The sequence below is a fragment of the Equus asinus genome, chromosome 4, assembly GCF_041296235.1.
Source record: "Equus asinus isolate D_3611 breed Donkey chromosome 4, EquAss-T2T_v2, whole genome shotgun sequence".
NCBI classification, from domain to species: domain Eukaryota; kingdom Metazoa; phylum Chordata; class Mammalia; order Perissodactyla; family Equidae; genus Equus; species Equus asinus.
Genome location: NC_091793.1, coordinates 124,074,066 through 124,095,653, shown reverse-complemented (window position 1 = coordinate 124,095,653; position 21,588 = coordinate 124,074,066). Strand labels below are relative to the sequence as shown.

The window sequence follows — 21,588 nt, the reverse complement described above, 5'->3', positions numbered from 1 at the left end:
TCTCCACGATAGAAATTTTTAAATCCAATTGTGTAGATCTTGATATGAACTGATGAATAGTGAAGGGATCTTTACATCTATAATTGATTTAAATTCTGAAAGTTGATTTTGCATTTATAATTCAGAGTTAGTCTTGTTCCAAATTAGATTAGCTGCCTCTGGAGTATTTAATTTCTTCTTGTGCATGTCTATTTCTTCTCAGGCAAAAGTATAAAAAAAAGTTGTGTGGCGATAAACTCTTTTGTTTTATAGCCTCTCCTCCTTGTGACTGTGCATTCTTAATTAACATTAGTCCTGAGTTATATTTGTGAGTGTTAATGGATTAGATTATACATTTAGCAACCCTTCCTAGCAGAGGGAAGAGACAGATGCACAAATAAGAGTTGAAAGAAAAAGATGATGTTACGGGGAATCAATATACAGGATATTCTTTACACACTATGTTCTAGAAATTGATGTCCAGCTCAGAATTCTCACATTATTACATTCTCCTGGGCCCAGTGCAAACAAATTCTTTGCCCATATAACTATTCCATTCAAGAATAGCTTGAAAGCTATTAAAAGACATGGCAATATTTTACTGAGCATAGAGGGAGCTAGAGTGAGAAAGTGTATCAGGGACCAGCATTAATGTGTGTTACGGAAAAGCAAATATGTATGCTTAAAGAGTATTCCCAGGATGGTGGGCAGCAGCCAGATCTCAGAATGGAGCTACATCACTAAATATGTGGGAAAACCAGCAATCAAATAGGTTTAGTAATAAATAAGTCCTGCCAAATTTGACTACAGGCTTTTAAAATTTGAGAATGTCAAGTAAAAAGCCACTTAGATTTCTCCAAGGATAAGACCTGGATCATTTCACTGTTAAACACTACTTTTTTACTGAAAAAAGTAGCAGTAGGGAGAATGATTGAAATACAGATGCTAAATTACAAAAGAAAATAATTTCTTAGTTTCCTTCTTTATCAAAATAAGTGAAAATTTTCATTAGCACCCAAGATCTCTAAGACATTCTCAGATTCATTCTGATTCAGAGAATAAGCAGCTGGGAAAGTATCGGTAGAACTGTGATCATCTCTAATCTTCTCAAGTGTAGAAGGGAGGATGAGCACTTATTAAGGAGTACATGATCATAGCCAATCACTTGATTAATTGTATATGGGTCTCTTTTACATGAAAAGCAAGAAAAAGATAATGTAGCTCTGAAACTTATATTACTAAGTGCTGCTTTAATTATTATTTCCTGTTTTCCCATTTTCTTGTCCACAAGATCCACTTTTTAGGGTGCTTGCTTCCAGTTAAATGAAGAGAGAACTCAGTGTGTCTGTTAGAGAGAGAGAGAAAATCTTAGTCTTGATGAAACTATTTTGAACTGTTAGATGTATAAAATATTAGTAACATTGACACTCCTGAGGGATTTTATAGTACAGATTCCCTACGTGAAACTGAGGTTTCCCAAGTAACTGATCTTGGGAGCAAGTACATAGTAAAGGAGTTTCAGAAAATCAATTGCTTTTCTGGATGCCTGGTAACAACTTATGGGAAATGCAAAATATAAGAAAAGAAATGAAATCAGAAGACGGACGAAGCAGTAAGGAAAAGTTTTTAAAGGAGAAGCAGGCTGGGTCACATCATGTTTAGTTGCACAGAATTCTGAGTGACAAAGGCCAATGTGCAAATCCTAGTTCTGCCGTTTTCTACCTTAGCCTAGTTGCTTAACTTGTTGTGTCTTTGTTTCTTTTTCTCCACAGCAAGAAGGCAAAATACCAACTTTTAGGACTTTGTATGAAGTACATTAGTTAAGATATTTATAACATCTAGTAGGATACTAAGAAATGGAGGACATTTCAATGAACAGAGTTTTAGGTTTAGGCTTGTTAAACAGCTACTATGCATTAAGTATTACGTATTTTACTAGACACTTTATGTTGTTTTCATAGTTACTATTTATCAAAATTTTATGTGCCAAACTCTTTTATAGCTATTTCTTTCATATTAGTTCCTTTTCTCTCAATAGACTGTTCATGGTTGGATGAGTCATTTGTTTTTAAAGATAAATAGTTAAAGTGTGAAGGGAACATTTGTGTTTCTAATTGACAAATAAAAAAGTTTACTTATATAATTCACATTTTATCCAGGAATTTTAAATAATGATGTGTGGCTGTTGATAATGGGTGTGTGGTGGTGATGATTGGGAAAATTTTCTACAGAATTGTTGCTTCAAGTAACAAGTATTTAGTAACCATTTTGATAGAAATTCCCATTTGGTTCACATCCTTTGTTCATTAAAAAGAGGTATGGAGCAGATGGTGATAGATACCATATAATGAAGGGCATCTTTGATAGAAATATCATTCTTAGGGAGAGGGCTGCAGTGTAAAGCCTGAATGTAACCACAATCATCTACCCATAATGGACTCTTTTGCTGGCAAAATTATGGATAGTGTAGAAATCTCATTTCACTTCAATGTACATTATGGTACATGTTGTTGATATTTGTGTCCCAAGCTCAAACACATAGAAGATTTGAAAAATGCCCATTGAATAAATTAATAAATGGATTAATTAAAATCTTTCATACTTACTAATGTTACCAAGGACACCAATATCCTCTTACTCCTCAGCCTCTGCATAATTTGCTAAGTCTGACAAGTTGACTTCTTTCAACTCTCCTCTTTAACTTCTAAGATGTCATTGATCTTTTGTTTTCCTACTTATTTTTGTTTATCATTTTTTCTCTATCTTTACTGACTGTGTAACCATCATAGACCAATTTGGACTGGCCCTATTGTATCGATAATGATGTATCAAAAGTTGTTTTGGAGGGGTAACAAACAAAAACTGCAAGTCATGTGGCTAGAGCATGTTCAGAAGATGGAAACCTTGTCCTTGGATGACCTCAAGCTACCTGGGAAACAAGTTTCCTAACCATGCAATTCAATGTGAAGAGAAGGCAGAATGGGGAACCTAACAAGAAGTGAGGGGTCCCTTCATTTGTAGCACATCAGACTTATTAGACTGTTACACTCCTACCTCCCAATCAGATTCCACCAAGCTAACATTTTGTATAGCCAATCCCATCCCCAACTCCTTAAAAGTCAGTCCCCACTTCAACTCAGGGAGACAGATTTGAGCCTTGCCTCCTGTCTCCTTGCTTCTTGACCCTGCAATAAAGCTCTTTCTTCTCTCAAAAGCTGGTTCTGTAGCATTGGCTTCTATGCACATAGGGCAGTGAGCCCTTCTTGGCAACAACTGTTCCTCTTCTAACCATCTCTTAAATACAAGTTATTCACTGGCTGTGCTTGATTACCTTCTCCAGTCATATTTGCTCTCTCTTGGTGATCCCAATTAGTGTCATGGCTTCAACTATCACATTCATATTGAAGAAACAGGAGAAACAGAAGAAACAGAAAAAGAAGGGGAGAGGATGAGAAAAAAAAAAGAAGAAAGGAAACAAAGGAAAATTGGTTATTGGAAATATTGAGCTAATATCCCCAAATCATCTCATGTCAATATGTCAAAAGTAGAACTACTTACCTGTCCTGTTAAACCTGATCTTCCTCAGTATTCTGTATTTAATGAGGGTTGCCATCTTCTGTCTTCTCTTAAGCTCAAATTTTAATTATCCTCTAACATACTCTCTTTTCCTGGCTATCTATGTTCAATCAACCTCCATTATCTATTAATTTGTTCTCACTAATGTCTCAGGAATATCATTCTGTCTTCTTCTTCCACTGTCATAGTTCAGTTCCTTAAACTCTTTCACTTGGAGTATTATTTCTTTCTATCGGGCCTTCTACTGTTGATCTCTCCCCTCGCCAGGCAATTATCCACATGCTGCTCCCAATATTTAATATTCTTTACCCAGATCAAATTGGATCATTTCGTTTTTCTACCTGAGACCTCTGCCTTACCATTACCCTAAGTATAAAGTTCAAAATCTTTTGCACAGAATGTTAGGTCTTTCGTAACCCGGACACAAATTATTTCTCTACCCACGCTCCCTGCTCCATGGTTTTGTGCCAAGCATACTGACCTTCTCGTTCCCTAACACACAACATGCTTTCAGAACATTGTTCCTGGAATACCCTACTCCATCTCCTCCTCTTGGCAAACTCCCACTCATTGTTCAGCCCCAGTTCAAATGTATCTCATCCGTGGCCTTTCCTCACTCCCTCAGGCAAGTAGTTATTCTGTTTTCTTCTTCCAAAGAACTCATGTTCACACAGTGATTATATCACTGGTTACACATTACAGTAGTAATTGGTTTTGGTATCTGTCTTCTCCACTGTATTATTCATGTGTGCCTCCATCTCTAATATAATAAATGCACAATAATTTTAACTTATGTATGCATAAATGAACATTCATGCCAAAATTTCTTTTGAATATCTTTTTAAAGCCATTTCATATCTCCTTTCAGCTTAATGTTACAATGGTCAGTGTAATAATGATTTACAATAGTTCAAATTTGGGTAAACTCCAATGTAATTTTAATTATTTAACATTAATTCATTTATATATTCTACATTTTTAATAACGATGAGCACTAATATAATATGCATACCACTTTACAGGAATGTGTAGCTTCATCAACATGAATTCTATCTCTTGCTCTAGATATGCTTTTGGTCCTAGTGCTCCAGGCCTTTATGATAGGTTATTAGCTATGATTCTCTTGCTATTGCTAATTCTACAAATTATTGTCTACCCACATATAATTTTTTTAAATATGATTTGTCTTGAAGAGTATAAGTATGTTATAATTGAATTAGAAAGAACAAATACCCCTCAAGGAAGATTCTATTGGCCTCTCTTAGAGAATAAAATCTATGGCTTTAGTGATGGAGTTCTGTGAAAAATATTGTGGGTATTTCAATGATCTGTTCTACCTCCTTGCAAAGGTAAAAGGTTGTATTCAGAAACACTGAAGTTTACTAGGAAATACTGTAATTGACTTCTATTCAATGGCAATTGCAATATCCTGCCTGATTTGTATCATGTTCTTTTTAATTCACTCATTTATTCGACAAGTATTTATTCAGTTCCTATACTGTGCAAGGCATTGTGCAAGAGATGCAGTCAATGGTGAATAAAGACAGACAGTGTGCCTGCCCTCACAGCATCTGTAGTCTTCTAAAACTAGGTCTCTACTGGCCAAGAGATTTGCAAAGCATTGTGTTACTAGAAATGCATCATAAAAAATTCCTTTAAGAAACAATTTAAATTTTGGATAAAAAGAGAAATCAGTATGTTACGTATAATGAAAAAAAGGAAGTTATGGAATTCAGTAGTTAAAATAGCTAATAAACAAGTCGGGTGTAAAAGATTTAAAGGGTGCATAGGAGGAGATTAGGGAAATATTATTTATGCAATTACACCATGAGATTGTCTATCTTGAAGAAAGTGCAATTTCACAAATTCAATAAACTCGTATTAGAAACGTCGAAAAGGAAAAGGACTCTCTTTTTGTTATTCTTTGCCCCTAAATAGTAGGTGTTCCATGACAGTGTGAACATATGTGTAAAACACAGCCCAGAACTAACATAGAAGCCCTTAAGCAAAAGTCTAGTTTTCAAGTTAGTTCCAGTGAACATGATCATCATGCTCCTACACCGTGTTTGATATTATTTTCTCTAATACGCATTTAGGTATACAGAGAGAAAGAAGAGTGAAATGGAAAAACAAGGCTTCTTAACGTAGGCACCATTAATGGGCTTTAAGACATGGAATGATTTACGGTATTTTTTTTAATGGAGAAACAGTCAATAACATTTAGCAGATACTCCAAGGGACCTATAATTACCCAAAAGTTCAGGAACCCAGAAAGGACAGAGAGAGATCAGAAATGAAATAATTCCAAGGCTGTAATTAAGAGTACTTTTGAAGGCCCAATTAAAAAAACAAGGTTGATAGAATTCTAAAATAAAACAGGGTATTTAAAAAAATTAATTAGCTCCCAAAAATGTTCCTATTTTGTTTAGTATTTAGAATAGAAATAAAGGGGCATTTGAATCAGGAAAGTTTTCCCTCTTATTTAGATGTTCTAGTGTTTGCTACAAACAACTTTTGGGAAAGTATTTTTAGATCTACAGCTATCAAAATCATATCAACCAAGACTTGCCTTCAGTTTATTCATAGAATCTTTCCATTCAATTCTGCTCTTAAGGATTCCTGAAATTTTAATTTGTATTCTATATCGTCATTAGATTTACTATTGAGGAAAAATTATTTTTTTTAAATACATATATATCTCCTCTGCTTTTAGGTATTGCACATAGGTCAATAAGATACTTCAGAAACAAAAGCAAAGAGTTTAAAAACCAAATTCACTCATGTCATCATGAACTTATTTTTTCAAATGATTAAAAATGTGTGAGTCAAATTAAATGCAGTGAATGTCTATATATACACGTTTTGAAAGAGTAGTTTTGAATATAGCATATGCACCATCCATCTCAGAGTTTTGAGAGTTTACTTAATAAATGAAATACGGCTCTTCTTTACTGAAGTCACTTCCTGATAAACAGCCAAAATGAAGAAATAAATAAATATAAGGCAGTTTGTGAATTCCAGGCTTCTTGGCTAGTCACAATTGGTGTGTTGTTATCTTGGCTTGAGGACAGTAATCGTAATTACTTTCTTCTAAACAGCTGAAGTCAATCCAACTCAGAGTGTCATAAGTTTATGGATCTGTTATAGTAAAAATTAAAATTACCAAAGGAGACAAACGCCACTGGAATAATGTTTTTCAAACCTTTCCTTTTCTCCCACTCCCCTCTCTTCTTTCATCAAATTGGAAACACTCCTAACTTTAAAGGAATCACAGTCTGAATTGCACTTTCCCAGCCACTGTTTGTCCAGTGAGTTAAGCAAACACATAGGTAGGCAGAAAGCATTTTTCCTTGTTATACGTATTAAAATAATGTCATATTTTTGCTGAAAAACTATGGTTAGTACATCATTATTAATACGTCTATGTACATTTATACTAGACAACAGTTTCTAAGCCATGTTTAAATGATGTTATAATGGCTATGTCTTGAGTTAGAATTTACCAGCTATGAAAAAAATAAATTGTTCATTTTTATATTGCTCAATTTTCAAAATAACATTAATTCAATAATACAAAATAAAATCATTTTTATGTCATTTGTTACTGTTCAAAATGGCCAATAATCCCACTGAATCTTAAAATTATTTACTTTATCAATGGAAATTGAAGAAAAAAGGGGGTATGTGCTGAATGAAAAAGAAAGAAAAAAGTCATATAAATAAGGGGAAATCTGAGCACCTTGAGGTGTTCAGCAATGAACTTGAAAATTCCAGAAAAAGAGAATCTGTGGGTTAGGTGGAGGATTTTTATCAACAGCAAGGGAGCATTGATTTGAAAGAAAACTTCATCATGTGGCTAAAACTTTCACCAAGGGTTATCCTACTAGGATAGATAAAAAGGGACAAATGAAATAAAAACTTTTCTCAGAGGAATATTTTGCAAGATTTTGATTATGAAAAGAGTGAAAGGAGGAGATGAGGAAGATTGAAATTTCATGCCCAAAGGGCCTGGAAGGGATTGTTGAAGTCATACAAGAGAAAGAATAGTGAGAGAACATTTAAAGGAAACCAGATGGTCTAAGGTCGAACATGATGATAGCCATAGTAGAGAAGTTATTAATGCTAATTTTTAAAATTATCACATGTGTATAGTGCATTTTGTGTTGCCAGTGTTTTTGTGTGCATGTTACCTCAGTTGACTTGACAGCGAAGAAGGACGGCCATGTAAGAGCAAGAAGCTGAGATCAACCAGTCAATGGTAATTTGGACCATTAGGAAAAAGGTAGAGAAGAGCTAATACCATTTATTTAGTGCTACCCTATCTGCTTGACGTGATACATGATGCTAAGATTTCTTTATCCCCCCGGTATATAGTTGTATAGTCTTTTAGTTGTGGGTCCTTCTAGGTGTGAATGCTAACATTTCTAAATCTCTTTTTTTTAAATCTTCACAATAAATTTTTCACACAGTTATGATGTCTCCATTTTGCAGATGAAGAAATTGAGATTCACAGAGATTTTGTAACTTGCCCAAGATCACATAACTAGGAAAGAGAAGAGCTAGCATTCATCCCAGATGTGACTGGCTAGGAAGATTTAATATATTAAAAAATCCTAAATCAATAAAAGCTGAGGGAACTTTCTGAAACTGCGACAAAAATCAAATTTCTTGGCCACTTATTTGTCATTCAGCACTGTGTTCTTTTGGTTAAAAAGCAAATGAATCAAAAATAATCCAAACAGAGTTATAGTTATAAAAAAGTTTGTAACAATATATGGTCCAGATATTAACTGGCCTTAACTGTGTGATAATCTTGCAATATATACAAATACTGGATCATTATGTTGTATACCTGGAACTAATACAATGTTATATATCAATTTTACCTTAATAAAAATAATCTATCAATTCTGTTAACTAAGAAAAAGATAAAGTTAGGTGAATACATTTATGTAGTGTGTTCTATATATCAGGTAGTCATCTAAGTACTTTACAATGTAATCTTCACAATTTCTCTGATGTTGCAATTTAATTCCCTCACCTGTCTTTGCCTACCCAGGGGCTCAACAACAGAAGTAGGATACACGGTCTACATATTTCCCTTCCCTCAGAGGGAGGGAAGTGAGAATAATAATAGCAGCTAACACTTTGTGTAGTGTTTCTACATATGAGCCCTATTCTAAGTAATTTACGTACATTCATTGTCAGTCCTCACAACGGCATTAGGAAGTGAGTACAATATTGTGGTCCTCCTTTTATCAATAAGTGAAAGAAGGTACAGAGTAAACTAGTTTCCAGAAGTTTCCAGAGACAAAGAGGCAACAGATCTAGGATTTGAGTGGAAGTCCTCTGCCCTTGGAGGCTCTGCTACTAGTCAACACGTTGTACAGACTTCGTGCAAGTTAACAAAGGACACTTCGTGCCCCACCATGGTTCTCGAAGCCTGCAGAGGTCTGGGGTAGGGAAAATGTTCACCATTAGGATAAGGAGCCTCGTTTCTGGGTGCAAACCAGACCCTACCAACAAAACAAAACAAAAGAAAACAAAACATAACACAACACAGAGACAACTTACGTATGTTTATGTTTATTATTTATATTTTATGAATTTTTAACTAGTTGAGGAAAAAGGTATTTGGTAAATATCAAAACAAAGAGCAATTAAATTGAGAACACAGATAACTCTTGTTGATATTTTTGTATCTAGCATTGAAAAGCCAAGAAAGACCGTGAGAATGTCTAATTTTAAACATTCAAAGGGTGAGTGTACCTAAATATTCAGACAAACGGAAGAGAAAGAGAGGAAGATGCCCTTTTGTTCCCTGATACAGTCTGAAGAATTGTGGTTCTTGAAAATACAAATATCAATGAAATTAATACTAGCTATAAATAGCCATATAAAATCATTCCAGGATTTTTTTTTCTCATTCTGAAGGCAAAGAGATGTGATTTAGGCTTAACTCTATACTTTCTTGTCAACTGATGCTTCTTCCTTGTGTTACAATAATGATATAAAAATTTAGATTCACAATTTTAGGTTGGTACAACTAAGAACATTAAAAAGGGATACAATTCTTATAAAAGCTGTTTTTGCTAAATATAGACAGAACTGAAACACGCTAGCTAACATTTGGATTTTTATTCACAATTAACAGAGGCCAAACAAATATCAGACAAAGCATACCGTACTTATCACCACTCAGCTCTTCTGTGTTAGACATTGCGAGAAGTTCCTTTGATGTTGCTAATTCCATATACTTCATATTAAAGTTATCCCACTTTTAGCAGTTACTAAACTGAACCAAATTATCCTTCCATCTCCTATCCTTTGCACATGACCACTACACAAAGCAAATTCCATACACGATAACATCTTTATTCTCAACTGTCTGAATTTAGGAAAAAATATTTTCCTATAGATGATAACATGGCTGTCAAGGAAATACTAAATATATATATATTTTATATATATATATATATCAAGAAGCTAATAATAGTATCTATGCTTTATGTGAAGGGTACTTTGAATCTTTCTCTTTCTCCTAAAATCTACTATGGTTTCATAGATCTTATATTGTGTATCAAATTTTGAAACTAATGCTAAGAAGATCTCTCATATTCTCTGCTAAGATCCTGAAAGAATTAAAATATTTTTCACCAATTTAATTTATAAATTAATTTATACTTTTAAATTTATAATTTATTACTCTCAAGTTTCTATTTGAAAAATTATAATTTGTGGACTAAATGAATGAATGATTAAAGTATGTCCTGTGTTTCATGCAGTTCATCATTTTATTAAAGATCTTAGACAAAAAGTAGGATTTTTCTGATATAATGAATTTATTGATTGACTCCTTCTCATGAGATAGGGCAAATGTCACTTCCTCAGAGCAATCTTCCCAAACACCCTCTATAATGTGTCCCCCTATCCCTCTCTTCCCCAACTAGTTACTCTTCATCCTATTAACCTGTTTGGTTTATTTTCTTTAATTATTTTTATCTTTTCATTTAGTATTTGCTTACATAGTAATGCTTTGTTGGCTTCTATTAAAATGTAGGCCCTGTAAGTTTGGATATTTTCTGCCCTGGTGACTGCTATCTCCCCAGTGCCTAGCAATAGATGCTCAATAAATATTCCTTGAACAAATGAGTGAATGAAAACACTAATGATAAGTGATGATGATACGGAATATTTATTTGTTTTAGGTATTTGCTGTTATTCTAATTTGCTGATGTGGCTATAATTATGTACCTATTATTTTCAGTTTCACCAATTATTGGCGGCAACTTGTAACCTTGTGCCAGTCAGGTAATATGTGTATGAGCATGAAACTAAAAATCAGTATAACAGATTGAGTTATTCCAATGGCAAAATTAAAAACTTAATGTGTTTATTCATCAACTCAACAGTCAACTTGCTAGGTGCTGGGAATACAGTACAGATAAGAGGGATAGAAATATACAGAGTGTGTACCATCATGAAGCTGACAATTTGTGGGAGGGGTGGAATATAACTAGCAACAAAAGAACTGAAATTGTATAGTGTGTTATGAAAGGAAAAATGTAGGTAGGATCTCACCTCACCTAGTTGAAGAGGAAAGAGGATCAGCAAGGCCCCCCTGAGAAAGTCACATTCAGGGTCAGCTCCAAGGCAGCCAAAAAGCTGCTGAGAGCCAGTTAGGACATTGTTCCAAGAAAACTGATCCAGATTTAGAAATTTAATTAAATCTGAAATCAACTCTACACATACTATACTGCCTTAAAAATGTTTTCTCTAAGTGTTTATCATAGACATAAGTATATCATAGAGAACTAAAACAATTTATCAGCAGTATCTTCCAACTATCCTATAAAAGTAAAAACGTTAAGTATGACCTAAGAGCCCTTTTGACCTAATTGTACTATAATGATTTTACAGCCAAGGGGTCATCTAGTGTATCATTTTAGAGCATCCAGCATACTTTTACAAACTCGTTCGGGAATGGATTTTTCATTTTCACAAAGGGAGGATATTGACACTTGGAAGTCCCACAAAATCATAGGGAGTCAGAGAATCCTAAGATTAAGTAGTTTATCAAAGCTAAACTTGTAAAAAACAGAGAGTAGAACGGTGGTTATGAGGGGCTGGAGAGTAGGAGTCTGGAGACCTAATGTATGCACAGTGATTATAAATAATAATACTGTATTATAAACTTCAAAGTTATTAAGAGACTAGATCTCAATGGTTTCCAACACAAAACAGAAATGAGAATTACATGACATGATAGAGATGTTGGCTAACATTAGGGTGGTTATCATATTGCAATATATAAATGTATCAAATCAACCCATGTACACCTTAAACTTACACAATGTTATATGTCAATTATATTTAAAATTTTTTTAAAAGATGAAGCAGTATATCAAGAATAACCGGTTGGACAGCAATGATTTAGGAAGACAGACACTGTCCATTTTATGTAAGTACCTTAACGCGAATTGCCAAAAAAGGACCATGGTCTGAGTGGGGATTTAAATGGGTCATTTCTTTCCCTGAGAATCTACTCCTCTTTTCATAACCAAATGGTTCCAAGCAATCAGTAAACTAATATTGGCTTGCAGGAAACTCTTCTTTTTGCTCCCTGTCCAAGAGGAGAGCCTTTTAATTAAAAAAATAATTATTTTGAGAACAAAATAATAGTTTTACTACTCCTAATTGACTTAAAGTGAACAAATACATGATCATGTAATACAAATTAACATAGATTTAAACAATTATTAACTCTCACTCTGAAGTTTGGAGACAAGTGAAAGTAAAACTTGCCAATTTTGCATTTTAGGCTGATACATTAAAATGTAGGCATGTTCTTCTTTAAAGAAATACAAAATCTGAAAATACGCTATGATTTAGTAAATACAGTTAACATTTTTCCAACACATCTGAGCGTATTTCTTTTGAGTTTAAATGTGGTCAATATTTCAACATAAGAAAACGCAGAACTAATGCAAATATTTTAGTATACAAGAATTCAACACAGACTTTTATAAGGAAGATGCGGTTCTCATAAGGCAGAAATGCTCCATCCCCATGATATTGACTCAATACAAAGTGTTGCCTACTTCACAGCCTCACATTTTGTTAAAAACAAAAGCAAAACTCTTAACCTCAGTCTAGATCCCCATAATACAGCAGAAGGGAAATAAAATTAAGGATTAGTGTAATTCTGATATAGCCTTCCCTTTTTGCCATTTTAAGACGATCTCGGGAAAAACTGAAAATCACAGTTTTGCAAAAAAACAAAACACAAAGGGCACATATTCCTTTAAAATGTGTGAGCTAGAACATTTTTCCCTGAGAACACTTTTGCCAGCTTACTTTCTTCACCCTTTAGGATGCACCTAAATAGAGGCTTTATAATCTTTGTTTTCCTTTCGACTAGGAGCACTAGGGCACCTTGCAAAGATTTGCAGCTGGCAAATCTTCCCCTAGCTTAATGAATATTCATCGCCATTTGCAAAGACAGAATGACAAGGAAAACCCTCAGTTCTTTTAACATATAACAGAGTCTGGCTCACTCCTAATGATGGCTTCCTGTATTTGAACATTGGATTACACCAGTGGAGAACTGATGACAGAAAACTCCCCTGCTAAGGGGAGGAAATAAAGTGGTTGGAGGGATATGAACTGGTGTGATTATAAAGATCATTCTAGAAATTTAATCTCAAAAAATTTTAGTTTTGAATAACGTTTTGTTTGCTCTGGAATTGCATTGACACTCACAAATACAACTTATTGTGTTAATGTTAGGACATATTTATCTTAAAATCACTTGAATGAATTCTGAAGCAGACTAAAGGAATGGTCACTTTGAACTTCAGTAGAAAAAACTGCTGGGATAGTATACTCAGTCACTGAAAACAAGATGGCCTTCATTGTCAACACCCTTAGATCCTAATGATATTAAAGTTCTTATTTGCTTTCCTAAGTAGAGTCCTTTTCAGATAAATTATTACTGGTGTGAGATGAGAAGCTTTTTTAAAACTCTCACCACATAGATATTGTATTACTCAGGCTTTTGGTTAACAGTATTGTTGAACTCAGGAAAAAAAGCTCGAAAAACCCATCTGTTACTGTAATGTAAAATCAAGTACAATCTCGTTTAAAACAAAACAAAAATGTAAAACAACACAAAACAAGTACTCACAAACATAAGCAATTTTTCATTTTATTTCTTCGCCTTTTTTTGCCATAAAGTCTTCTTTCTTTTATATTTAAAAATGATTGGGGCTAGCCCGGTGGTGCAGTGGTTGAGTTTGGCATGCTGCACTTCAGCAGCCCAGGTTCACGGGTTTGGATCCCAGGTGCTGACCTATACCACTCATCAAGCCATGCTGTGGCTGGGACTCATATGCAAAATAGAGGAAGACTGGCAACAGATGTTAGCTCAGGGCCAATCTTCCTCACCAAAAAAAAAGACAGAAAAGTTGTTGAAAGTAAAGAATCATTATAAAATTATATAATAAACAATAATAATGAGAAACATTAAATGTCAGAACATTCCCCAGTGAGATGTTGGCTCATGTGAAACATATAAAATGCAGTATACATTAAAAGAGGAAAAAATATGAAATTTTAAAAGTTAATTTAAAATGTCAACATGTTATTATTGAAAGGTATTACATAAATTAAAGCAAACTGTGTTTAGCCGTTAATAAAAAAGACTGATATTTAAACCAGATATCCACTATATCTAAGAAGCAACATATTCTTTCATGTCCTTATCATCATAAGCTATTAAATGATCCTTCCATGCATAGTATTCCACTACCCTGTAATTCTTTAGCAACGTTATGAGGCTGCTAAGTGTTAACACATGCACACGCACACACACACACAACTTTAGACTTTCCTGAATACTACAACAACAAACTATTTTTATTCAGACACTTTATACTGGAGAAAGCTATTTTTGGAATGAATCACATCCTGGTCTTCAAAAACAATGGGATAAAACTGGGTACTAAATACAAGGGCAATATTTCCACTGTGAAAAGGAAATATATGTGTGCGTGTGTGTGTGTGTGTGTGCATGCACACAAAACATTTCTCCAAAAAGCTGTCAATGATTGACTCAATTCTCTGCATATTTTGTAATCCATTTTATCACATGAATACTGTGCTTTCCAACAATTCCAAATTATTCATTTTTATTTGCTTCTTCTGAGTTCCTCAATAAATAATATAACTATCTCTTAGTGGTTGTATTTTATTTTTAAAGTAAAATTCTCATTGTTGCCAAATAAAGGATTATTAGGTTTACTATTGTATACCTATTTCTCCTTCTGAGAAGCACTGAAATCTTCAAATCTTAGAGAAGTGTGCCCTTTGCCAGAGGAAAATGGAATTTCTTTGAATCAGATGGTTCAGGGCAGCTCGCAAACAGATGGGAGAGTGTGGCTGCTCTTGACCTTCTGCCACACAGATTAGTTCACACAGGGGAGCCCGCCTCGTGCTCACTTGTTTGTGTTTTCTCTAAATGGAGGTGGTGTGGTCCCGATGCATATTCTAAATGATTTTTTCCTTTTTGAAAAAATACAAAGTAGTCTTGCCAAATCAAAGTTCTAAAAATAATACACATTGCAGTGAATGGCTATCTGTTTCTAATATCAATGTGACATCTGTATTATTTGCTCTTTTTTTTTCTGACAAATAGAAAAAAAATTTATTATGAATGATGTGAACAGAAAAAAATCTAAGTGAATATTTTTCTTTCCTAGGGCAATTTTTTACTTTCAATTAAAATTATTCTTCCATGTTAAATATGTATTTCTGAAATTAATAGAAAATATAATTTTACTATGTGATATTCTACAGAAAATTTAGGAATCAAGTATAAAATATTCTAATTCCAGTTGGAAACATTTTTTTCCAATGTTTAGATACTGGAAGTGGAAATGATAAGAAGTATTTCCAGAATATACATCCTTCATTTGCCGAGTAAATTGTAGGGATATTATGCTTGAACATTTCTTGCTTAAAACATACATTTATAAATATATTGTTATTAAAATTGAAAATCCTTTTTTGAAACAAAATGCAGATTTGGCTTTGTCCTTTGAAAATCTTAATTACATAGCCATTGTCCAGATAATTACTAAAAGAATTACAGACTTGGTTAAAATAAAAGTATTAGAAACAAATTTTGTTATATATTACATTCACCCACTTTTTAGTAATCTTAGAATTTTATGTTACAACAGCCAAAAACAAAATAAAATTTCCTTAGAGAAAATGGTGAATCCATACTATATATACGATATGTTTTTAAAACATAGATGTGAAATTAGATAATGGCCTCAGAAAGTTTGTTTTTGGTCCTGGCAGGATTAGAATAATATTTCTCAGACAAGCCTTTCAACCATGATATTGGTATATAAATATCATGTTAGAAGAGAAGAGCCAAGATGGCATCGTGAGTAGTCCTCTTTGTCTCTAGCCCTTCGAGTCTACAATTATTTGGACACTTATCGCTTGACAAAGGATATCCAGACAGCATCTCAGGACGTCTGAGACACCCACGCGACTATACATCGGAAGGCGGATGGACTTTCCTCCGGGAGGATGTGGAAATAGGTGAGGGCTCTCCGACCCCGACGGGCAGCCTGGTACCCGCAAGCGGCTTTCTTCCAACGGACGCCCCCAGAGGACCTACGCACGTCTAGGGCAGGAGCGAGAACACAACAGAGGAGCGACGGTGGAAACAGGTGACCAGAACCCTACCTAAACCCCCTGCAATTACTCCTAAACGCAGAGGGAAACTTTGGAGTTGCACACCTGAGCCCACGGGGAGAGTCTCTCCCCGCCATTGGCGGGGGGATCCAGCCTGGTGCTCGGGGCGCCCGGAGGGTCCCAGAGAGAGACACGGAGGACACGGAGATCTCCCAGCTGCCGTTGCCCGCCCCGTGGGACTAGGGATTGCCGGAGATCTCGGAGAGGACCGGGGCGGGGGGAATTTTCAAAGGCCGGTCCTGCGACCCAGAGGGGAAGCGCCGGAGCTCCGCCCAGGCAGCGGACAGAGAGTTTTGTCTGCGACAAATATAAGTGATCCCACCCCTGGCTGCTGGAAAAGCCCATAACACCATTGCAGACCCCAAGGAGAGAGCACATCTAGGTGGGCTGCAACAGTAGGCACCTGCAGCCTGAAGCCCCCCCTGTGACGGCCCCCACGGCAGAGGAGGGAATCCAAAGGGCCACTGTGGCTACGAAGAGGGGCCCAGGCCCAGTTAGCAACTACGGACAGGGTTCCTGGTTGGTGAAATATAAACAGCTGCTCCTCCCACCGCAGCAGCTGAAACAAGTGAAAGGAGCAACTAAACTCTATCTCCATGCGGAGGCACAAATCAACAACATCAAGCAATATGAAAAAATACATTAAATCTCCAGAACAGAAAGAAAGCAACAAATACACAGAAAACAATCCCAAAGAAAATGAGATGTATAACCTAAATGACGACGACTTCAAAACAGCCATCATTAAGATTCTCAATGAGTTAAGAGAGAATTCTGACCGACAACTCAACGAGTTCAGGAGCTATGTCACAAAAGAGTTTGATACGATAAAGAAGAACCAAACAGAAATATTGGAAATGAAGAACACAATAGAGGAGATTAAGAAAAATCTAGATGCTCTGAACAGTAGGGCCGATAATATGGAGGAAAGAATTAGCAATTTGGAAGATGGCAATATAGAATTGTTGCAGGCAGAGGAGGAGAGAGAAGCAAGACTTAAAAGAAATGAAGAAACTCTCCGAGAATTATCAGACACAATTAGGAGATGCAACGTAAGGATTATAGGTATACCAGAGGGAGAAGAGAAGGAGAAAGGGGCAGAAAACCTATTCAAAGAAATAATGGCTGAGAACTTCCCAAATCTGGTGAGGGAGATGGATCTTCAGGTGACAGAAGCCAATAGATCTCCAAACTTTATCAATGCAAGAAGACCAACTCCACGGCATATAGTAGTGAAGCTAGCAAAAGTCAACGACAAGGAGAAAATATTAAGGACAGCCAGGCAAAAGAAACTAACCTACAAAGGAACCCCCATCAGGCTATCAGCAGATTTCTCAGCAGAAACTTTACAGGCTAGAAGAGAGTGGAATGATATATTCAAAAATCTGAAGGACAAAAATCTACAGCCGAGAATTCTCTACCCAGCGAAAATATCCTTCAAATACGATGGAGAAATAAAAACTTTCCCAGACAAACAAAAATTAAGGGAGTTCATTGCCACAAAACCTCCTCTTCAGGAAATCCTCAGGAAAACCCTCATTCCTGAAAAATCCAAAAAAGGAAAGGGGCTACAAAACCAAGAGCAGAGGAGATAAGTAGAAGGACAACAACAGAGAGTAGTAGCTCTACATCAGAACAGATTAAACCATGGGACGAGAAACAAAGGAAACTGAAGAAAACCGGAAAACAAGACACAAAATGGGAGTGGTAGGCCCCCACGTCTCAATAATCACTCTAAATGTAAATGGATTGAACTCCCCAATCAAAAGACACAGAGTGGCAGGATGGATCAAAGAACAAGACCCAACAATATGCTGCCTCCAGGAAACACACCTCAGCCCCAAAGACAAACACAGACTCAGAGTGAAGGGATGGAGAACAATACTCCAAGCTAATAATGAACAAAAGAAAGCAGGTGTCGCTATACTAATATCAGACAAGGTAGATTTCAAAGCAAAACAGATAAAGAAAGATAAAGAGGGACAGTATATAATGATAAAAGGGACTCTCCGCCAAGAAGACATAACACTTATAAATATATACGCACCCAACACAGGAGCACCAAAATTTGTAAAGCAACTCTTAATAGAACTAAAAGAAGACATCAACAACAATACAATAATAGTAGGGGACCTCAACACACCATTAACACCAATGGACAGAACATCCAGACAGAAAATCAACAAGGAAATAATAGAATTAAATGAAAAATTAGACCAGATGGACTTAATAGATATATATAGAACACTTCATCCAAAAACAGCAGGTTACACATTCTTCTCAAGTGCACATGGAACATTCTCAAGGATTGACCATATTTTGGGAAACAAAGCAAACATCAATAAATACAAGAGAGTTGAAATAATATCAAGCATCTTTTCTGATCATAATGCTATTAAACTAGAAATCAACTACAAGAAAAAAGCAGAGAAAGGTGCAAAAATGTGGAGACTAAACAACACGCTTCTGAACAAACAATGGATCATTGAAGAAATTAAAGAAGAAATCAAATATTATCTGGAGACAAATGAAAATGAGAACACGACATACCAAATCATTTGGGATGCAGCAAAAGCAGTCCTAAGAGGGAAATTCATCGCAATACAGGCTCACCTCACTAAACAAGAAAAAGCTCACGTAAGCAACCTCAAACGACACCTAACAGAACTAGAAAAAGAAGAACAAACAAAGCCCAGAGTCAGTAGAAGGAGGGAAATAATAAAAATAAGAGCAGAAATAAACGATATTGAAACAAAAAAGACAATAGAAAGGATCAATGAAACAAAGAGTTGGTTCTTCGAAAGAATTAACAAAATTGACAAACCCCTAGCCAGACTCACCAAGAAAAGAAGAGAGAAAGCGCAAATTAATAAAATCAGGAATGAGAGAGGAGAAATCACAACAGATACCAATGAAATACAAGAGATCATAAGAGAATACTATGAAAAACTATATGCCAACAAATTGAACAACTTGGAAGAAATGGACAAATTCCTAGACTCCTACAATCTCCCCAAACTGAATCAGGAAGAAATGGAGAATCTGAATAGACCAATCACAAGTAAGGAAATAGAAACGGTAATCAAAAACCTCCCCAAAAACAAGAGTCCAGGACCAGACGGCTTCTCTGGAGAATTCTACCAAACATTCAAAGAAGACTTAATACCTATTCTCCTCAAACTGTTCCAGAAAATTGAGAAAGATGGAGAACTCCCTAACACATTCTATGAAGCCAACATCACTCTGATCCCCAAACCTGACAAGGACAACACAAAGAAGGAGAACTACAGGCCGATATCACTGATGAACATAGATGCAAAAATCCTCAACAAAATTTTGGCAAACCGATTACAGCAATACATCAAAAAGATTATACACCATGATCAAGTGGGATTTATACCAGGGACACAGGGATGGTTCAACATCCGCAAGTCAATCAACGTGATACACTACATCAACAAAATGAAAAACAAAAACCACATGATCATCTCAATAGACGCAGAGAAAGCATTCGACAAGATCCAACACCCATTTATGATAAAAACCCTCAGTAAAATGGGTATAGAAGGAAAGTACCTCAACATAATAAAGGCCATATATGATAGACCCACAGCCAACATCATACTCAATGGACAAAAGCTGAAAGCCATCCCTCTGAGGACAGGAACAAGACAAGGGTGCCCACTTTCACCACTCCTATTCAACATAGTACTGGAGGTGCTGGCCAGAGCAATTCGGCAGGAAAAAAAAATAAAAGGAATCCAAATAGGTAACGAAGAAGTAAAACTCGCGTTGTTTGCAGACGACATGATCTTATACATAGAAAACCCCAAAGAATCCACAGAAAAACTATTAGAAATAATCAACAACTACAGCAAAGTAGCAGGGTATAAAATTAACGTGCATAAATCAGTAGCATTTCTATACACTAACAATAAACTAACAGAAAAAGAACTCAAGAACTCTATCCCATTCACAATCGCAACGAAAAGAATAAAATACCTTGGGATAAACTTAACCAAGGAAGTGAAGGATCTATACAATGAAAACTACAAGACTTTCTTGAAAGAAATTGACGATGACATAAAGAGATGGAAAGACATTCCTTGCACATGGATTGGAAGAATAAACATAGTTAAAATGTCCATACTACCCAAAGCAATATACAGATTCAATGCTATCCCAATCAGAATCCCAAGAACATTCTTCACAGAAATTCAACAAACAATCCTAAAATTCATATGGGGGAACAAAAGACCACGAATTGCTAAAGCAATCTTGAGCAAGAAAAACAAAGCCGGCGGAATCACAATACCTGATTTCAAAACATACTACAAAGCCACAGTGATCAAAACAGCATGGTACTGGTACAAAAACAGGTGCACAGATCAATGGAACAGAATTGAAAGCCCAGAGATAAAACCACACATCTATGGACAGCTAATCTTCGACAAAGGAGCAGAGGACCTACAATGGAGAAAAGAAAGTCTCTTCAACAAATGGTGCTGGGAAAACTGGACAGCCACATGCAAAAGATTGAAAATCGACCATTCTTTTTCACCACACACCAAAATAAACTCAAAATGGATCAAAGACCTAAAGATTAGGCCTGAGACAATAAGTCTTTTGGAAGAGAATATAGGCAGTACACTCTTTGACATCAGTTTCAAAAGAATCTTTTCGGACACTGTAACTCCTCAGTTGAGGGAAACAATAGAAAGAATAAACAAATGGGACTTCATCAGACTAAAGAGCTTCTTCAAGGCAAGGGAAAACAGAATTGAAACAAAAAAACAGCTCACTAATTGGGAAAAAATATTTACAAGCCACTTATCCGACAAAGGGTTAATCTCCATAATATACAAAGAACTCACACTGCTTAACAACAAAAAAACAAACAACCCGATCAAAAAATGGGCAGAGGACATGAACAGACATTTCTCAAAAGAAGATATGAATATGGCCAATAGACACATGAAAAGATGTTCATCATCGCTAATCATCAGGGAAATGCAAATCAAAACTACACTAAGATATCACCTTACCCCCGTTAGATTGGCAAAAACATCCAAAACCAAGAACGACAAATGTTGGAGAGGTTGTGGAGAAAGAGGAACCCTCATACACTGTTGGTGGGAATGCAAACTGGTACAGCCACTATGGAAAACAGTATGGAGATTTCTCAAAAAGTTAAAAATAGAAATACCCTATGACCCAGCCATCCCATTACTGGGTATCTATCCTAAGAACCTGATATCAGAT

The 21,588-nt window shown here is 35.6% G+C and overlaps 1 long non-coding RNA gene across 1 annotated transcript in view; it reads right to left on the bottom strand.

Moving 5' to 3' along the window:
• LOC139045133 (uncharacterized) overlaps nucleotides 1-21,588 on the bottom strand; it is a 166,074-nt gene that overhangs the window by 105,351 nt on the left and 39,135 nt on the right. The window lies entirely within an intron of this gene.